Consider the following 6,711-nt stretch of genomic DNA (forward strand, 5'->3'; position numbering starts at 1 on the left):
TTTTTTTTTTTTTTTTGTTTTTCCATGTTAAATCTTTTTTTTAAATATGTTTTTGAGTTTTAATCATAGTTTTAGCATAGGTTTTTTCTCTTTGCTTGTTTAGTTTTGTCATTGTGTGAAAGGTGCTAAACAAATAAAGTTGAATTGATAAACTGAATAATTGACTAACTCATGATTGTGACAACAGAAGTATTTTCATTGTGATTTAAGGGTTTGTTTCATTTTTAAGGTTGGGGTTAAAATGTTGACAGAAAAAAAAGATTAAAGAAAGAAACTACATTAAAAAAACAATTAAATCAAAGTGAAAGAAACATTTAATACAATAAAACTTTTAAAAAGAAAATTAAACATTAAATACAATTAAATTATATTAAACAGACAAAATATTTAATTAAATAATTAAACAAGATACAAAACATGCAATTATAAAATTAAACAATTTTTTAAACAAAAATATGAAACATTAAAGATGAAATATTTTAGATAATTAAACATTTAAAAAATACAATTAAGCAAGAATATTAAACATTTAAAAAAATAAAACATTTAATTAGATTATTAAACCTTTAAAAAGACAAAACATTTAATTAAAAAATTAAATGTTTAATTAGAAAATTAAATCTTAAAGACAATAAAACTTCAAATAGGAATCAAACAGAAAATACAATGAAGCATTTAAAAAGAAAATTAAACATTAAAAGGTGGTAAAACATTTAAAAAGAAAAACCTTAAAGATTGAAACGAAAAATTAAACATTGGGAAAGAAAAGGAAATTTTTCAAACAAGCCGATAAAACATTTGAAAAAACAACAATTAAACATTAAAAAGACAAAACATTTCGAAATCAAATCAGCATTAGAAAAGAATAAAAGGTGAGAAAAGAGCAAAACTAAACATTTAAGAAGAATCAAACTAAAGACAAAACGTTTGAAAAGACACCAGTTAGACTTTAGAAGATCAAATTAAACAGAAGAGACAATAAAAGGATCAAAAAGAGCAAAAACAGATAAAAGTCTTTCTAGTCTGAAATGAAAACATCAAGTTGTTTCTTCAAACATTTCCTCTTTCTATGTTCTTGGTTTGATTGTGGACAGATTTACTAAGTGCTCATTTCAGAAAACTGCTTTCCAGATAAAGTCTACTAGTAGTTGAAGGCATCGATCAAACTAATGTTACCTTCTGATCTCCACAAACTTTACTGTTCAGTGAAGAGAATCAAAGTTTGTTGAGGATTTCTAAAAAACCCACAGGTGAAGGTCTGAGAAGAACTCAGATTGATGGTCTAAATTTGAAATCAAGACTCATGGTCACAAGATTTAAGGCTTCTGTTAACCAGAAAGTTCAAACTAACAGAGAAGTACTGAGAAACTTTTAAAACTTCAGCCCTCAGACTGTCTGAAGGTTCAAACTAACAGAGAACTACTCAAGAACTTTGAAAACTTCAGCCCTCAGACTGTCTGAAGGTTCAAACTAACAGAGAACTACTCAGGAACTTAGAGGATTTCAGTCCTTGGACTGTCTGAAGGTTCAATCTAACAGAGATCTACTGTGGGACTTAGAAAATTTCAGCCCTCAGACTGTGTGAAAGCTCAGGTCCTGAGGACTCGGGAGGTGTGGAGGCTTTGGAAAGTCTTGGAACTGAGGGTTCCACCCTCCAGCACAAAGGCTGAAGTCCAACCTCCTGAGAAAAACGGTCGAGTCGAGACCCAAGTAAAAAAAAAACTCGAAAACGACAGAAAATAGATGATAAATGCGCAAAAAAAAGAAGAATTAGTATCTGAGCGAGTAGCTCAGGGGGATAAGAAGAAGGACTACCAACTGGAAGGTCGCAGGTTCAAGACCCACGACCGGCAATTTTCTTTCTTTGTCTTTGTCAGGATTTTGAGAAAATTTAAGAAGTGTCTGGTCTTGAACCAGCGACCTGCAGCTCCATAGGCAAATCCTTAACTCACTGAGCTACAGATCAGATAAAAAGACATAATTTCGTCGTCCCTTTGGCATCGTAGTTTCTGAAGTCACCACATGGGTGGAGCCAAGGCGGAGTCTGGGTGGAGTCAGGGCAGAGAGTGGGCGGGGAGGTGGGTGGCGGCCTCCCCCCTCTACTCCCCCACCTCCCCTCACCACCCACCACACCTTCCCCCGCCCGACGAGTTTTTCGAGTCTCCACGAGTTCTTCGAGTCTCCACGTGTTTTCCCGAGTTTCTGGAGTTTCCACCAGGTCAGAGGCAGAACAAGCTGTCATGAAGAGGTTTTGAAGTCGGCCAGGATGGAGTGACTTTTTACAGCGACTAGAAGGACGATGACGAGCAGAGCAGGTCTTTAACCACCATCCATAAAATCCATGGAGTTGGCTCCAGAGAAATGAAGGGAGGTCAACTTTTATCAACCTCCATCCAGATGTTCAACTTGATATCTTTACTTTGACATTTTTAGCACCACAAACCTTTAGTATCTCACTTTATTATCATTTATTAGGACTTTAATAGAAACCACCAGCAGATTTAGTTTTTGTTGACAAACTTTTTTCTTGTCATCATGGGACTGCAATATTTAAAACTGTTCCTTCTATTTGACCTCATGTTTATTAGTTTTAGTGGAGAAAGTTATTTTAGTTGTCGATTAGTCTCTTAAAAAACAAATAATAAATTGGATTAGTCAAGAGGTTTAAATTTCTTACTTTGTCATATTTTAAATATGACAAAAAATATAAAAATAAAGCGTCTTGAGACAATTTGACCTGTAATTGGCGTTATATAAATAAAATTGAATTCAAATTGTATGTATCCTGTAATGTTGGAAAACACATTTTCTTTGACCATTAATCTGTTGACTGTTTTCTCCAGTAATTAATTTCTTGTTTTGGTTTACAAAATGTCAAACCCAAATATATTTAGTTTACTGTCATAAAAACCAAAAAGATTTACATTCATGATGCAGGAATCAGGCAGTTTTTCACTTTTTATCTTAGTTTAGTCAGAAAGATAGTTGATAATGTGTGAATTGTTGCAGCTTGTGAGCCGTAGAAGCTTTTAATCTTTGGGGCCGAGTGTCAAAAAACATTTAGAAACCAACATCAACAAAACACTCAACAAAGATTTGAACATCATTAAAGGGAAATCCAACTTTTGCATGACAATGTCTAATTAAAGGACATTTATTTCCAACGTAAATGTGTGATATTCATCCTCTGGAGCTTTCTCTTCACATCGTCTTCCACCTGGACTGGTTTGGTCGGGAGCATGTGCAACAAACATTTGAAAAACTGCACTTTAACATCAATGAATGACACTGAAGTTTAATCTCTACATAAATGAGACTGAGTCTGGATGTGCTGCTCTGTCATTAACTCCTAAATTTAGGGTAAGTTCAAACAAAAGAGGACAGTTCAGATAAGACTTCAGAATGAGCTTATTCTGAACAAACATCTCAGACTTTCTGAGCTTCAGCACCTCTAGCAAGATATTTTAACAACAAGCAACTCAAGAGATCCACAAGTTGGAGAGAGTTAGCTTTAAGAACATGTGGGACGCTAACCTAGCAAACATTTCAGACTTTTCTCTGTGAATTCTGAGAAATAATTTCCTATTTAATGACAGAGCTACACATCTTAACTCAGTCTCATTAAAACAGACTCTAATTCAGTGTCATCCATCCATATTAAAGTGCAGTTACCCAAAATGTTTGTTGCATGAGCTCCAACAAAACCTGTCCAGGTAGAAGGCCACTTTGACAAACAGGAAGTGGAAGATTCCAAGCAGATTTATAGAAGGGGGAACCAGACTGTACTAAGTGTGGTCGAGTATAGAGGGGTGTTTTGTGGGTTTTTAAGGCTGATAATGATTATTACTTAGACATTTGGAGTAGATATTCATTTGCAGTAAATGAAAGTATTTAAAATCTTGGAGTTAAACTTAGAAGAACACAAACTTTAACAGAAAACTTTGTTGATAATTTTTTTGTTTTGTTTACAGATGTTAAGTTAAAGGAGTTTTATTCGTGACGTATAACCAATCAAATCACTCCAGAAGACAGAGCCACCACAGGTAGATAAAGGTTCAGAGCCAAAGTAGCGCCATTTTTAAATGTATTTATTACCGTAAATCAGTAAAAAATAAAATACTGATAATCAGTAAATCAGTCAGTCCACAATTACTACAATTCTACAATGTATGTCTCTTTCCTTTGACTTGTTATTTGTACAATATACGATGTATATGATGGCGTTTTTTCATACCAAAGGCTATACTATGATGTTTTCTAAGAGACATACCATGCTACTCTGTTTGTTCTGGCTCTGGGCCACTGCTCTCCTCCTCTGTTGTTTTCTGGATTGTACTCAGCTGCATGTCTTCGTCCACCCGGCCTCCGTTGACTCGTCCCGCCTGCCGTCTCTGGAGCTGAAGCTGGATTGGAACAGACCAAAGTACAGTCCAATCACGATGCCAGCTGCCTCTCAAAAGGCTCCTTCATCTGGCAGGTGGCAGCACTTCTTCTGAGGGGAAGCTGAGCTGGCCCGGCAGAACTTTGGAGATGTGTTCCAGTGGTTGGTGGATGTGAGGAGATAGAGAGGGAACTTTGAATTGTTCAGAAAGGAAAACAGGGAACCCATTGGTAGTTTTAGTTTAGGGTGCTACTGTGGTGAATTTTTGGGTTTTAAGAGGTGAACAGGAAGAGGTTTTTTTCGTATTGATTATCTTTTACTTTGTTCCTGGTTGGAATGCCCATCAATGTCAACATGAAGTTCACTTTTAGTTCTGTTTATTTATTTTTATTTTACAAACACCTAATTGCTTTTAACCCCCTCACATGTTGTGTTGTTGTAAACTTCCTCTTTCAAATAAATACTCGTCTAACCCTCTGGAAACCAGCGTTTGGATTGTTTTTGTGTTGCTCCTCACCGACTTCAGACAGCCAGGACAGAACAACGTTTTGTGGACTAAAGGCTATACTATGACGTTTTTAGAGCAACATGCTATACTATGATGTTATTTGAGCGACATGCTATACTATGATGTTTTTAGAGCGACATGCTATTCTCTGACGTTTTCTGAACTGTAGTGGTCATCATTACTTTGGTCATATTCTGGGAGGTTATTTTTGTAATCTGCAATAAGATGTACTACAACATGTAAATCAGTCTTTTTTTTTATTCTTTATTTTACCAGGTAAGATCAATTGAGAACAATTTCTCATTTACAGTGATGACCTGGCAAGAGGCCCCAGCAGGAAGAAAGATAACAAATAAACAAGGATCCAAAATGAGTTGGACTTCTACATGAGAGCTTTAATTATTGTTCATCTACTTCCTGAAAAGTTTGGTCAGTAAAAAAGACAAAAACTAATATTTTCAGCTGAACTAAAGACAGGCTTTGTGGTTTTTCGGCTCACATGTTGAGTTGTAGTGAACTTCCTCTTTCAAATAAATAGCCTGCTAACCCCCTGGAAACCAGCGTTTGTCCTGTTTTTGTGTTGCTCCTCGGCAACCCTAGACAGCCGGTTCCTAATGTTTTTTGAACAACACACCATACTATGACGTTTTTACAATGATGGTTCTACTACGGAACCAGTTTGACATGTTCAGGTGTTCTTTGTGTGAAAACTCAGAGATTTCAGGTATCAGAAGGTGGTTTTCAAATTTCTTTGTTAACTTTCTGGTTCAACTTTAAACTAGTCTCCACGAGTTCCTCGAGTCTTTGACTTTCTTTGAAAAAGAAATCATCATGAATTTTGGGGCAAAAAAACACCATAGTATACTATGTCGAAAAATAAATGCGATTTTTCAACATGTTGTAAAAACGTGTCATATGATGAAATAATGTAAAGGAGGAAGTGAAAAACACTCCAGAAAGCTTTTCTTTGAAAAAAAAATCATCATGAATTTTGGCGCAAAAAAACGCCATAGTATACTATGTCGAAAAAAAAATGTGATTTTTCAACATGTTGTAAAAACGTGCCATATGATGAAATAATGTAAAGGAGGCCGTGAAAAACACCATGGTAAGGTTTTCATTGAAAAAAAAAAAATCATCATGAATTTTGGCGCAAAAAAAACGCCTTACTATACTATGTTGAAAAAAATGTGATTTTTCAACATGTTCTAAAAACATGTCATATGATGAAATAATGTCAAGGAGGAAGAGAAAAACACTACGGTAAGGCTTTCTTTGAAAAAAAAATCATCATGAATTTTGGCGCAAAAAAACGCCTTACTATACTATGTCGAAAAAAATGTGATTTTTCAACATGTTGTAAAAACATGTCATATGATGAAATAATGTCAAGGAGGCCGTGAAAAACACTCAAGGCTTTTCTTTGAAAAAAAAAATCATCATGAATTTTGGCGCAAAAAAACACCATAGTATACTATGTCGAAAAAAAATGTGATTTTTCAACATGTTGTAAAAACGTGTCATATGATGAAATAATTTAAAGTAGGCCACGAAAAACACTCCAGAAAGCTTTTCTTTGAAAAAGAAATCATCATGAATTTTGGCGCAAAAAAACGCCTTACTATACTATGTCGAAAAAAAAAATGTGATTTTTCAACATGTTGTAAAAACGTGCCATATGATGAAATAATGTAAAGGAGGCCGTGATAAACACCATGGTAAGGTTTTCATTGAAAAAAAAAATCATCATGAATTTTGGCACAAAAAAACGCCATAGTATACTATGTCGAAAAATAAATGCGATTTTTCAACATGTTGTAAA

The sequence above is a fragment of the Amphiprion ocellaris genome, chromosome 14 (assembly GCF_022539595.1).
Source record: "Amphiprion ocellaris isolate individual 3 ecotype Okinawa chromosome 14, ASM2253959v1, whole genome shotgun sequence".
Taxonomy (NCBI): Eukaryota; Metazoa; Chordata; class Actinopteri; family Pomacentridae; genus Amphiprion; species Amphiprion ocellaris.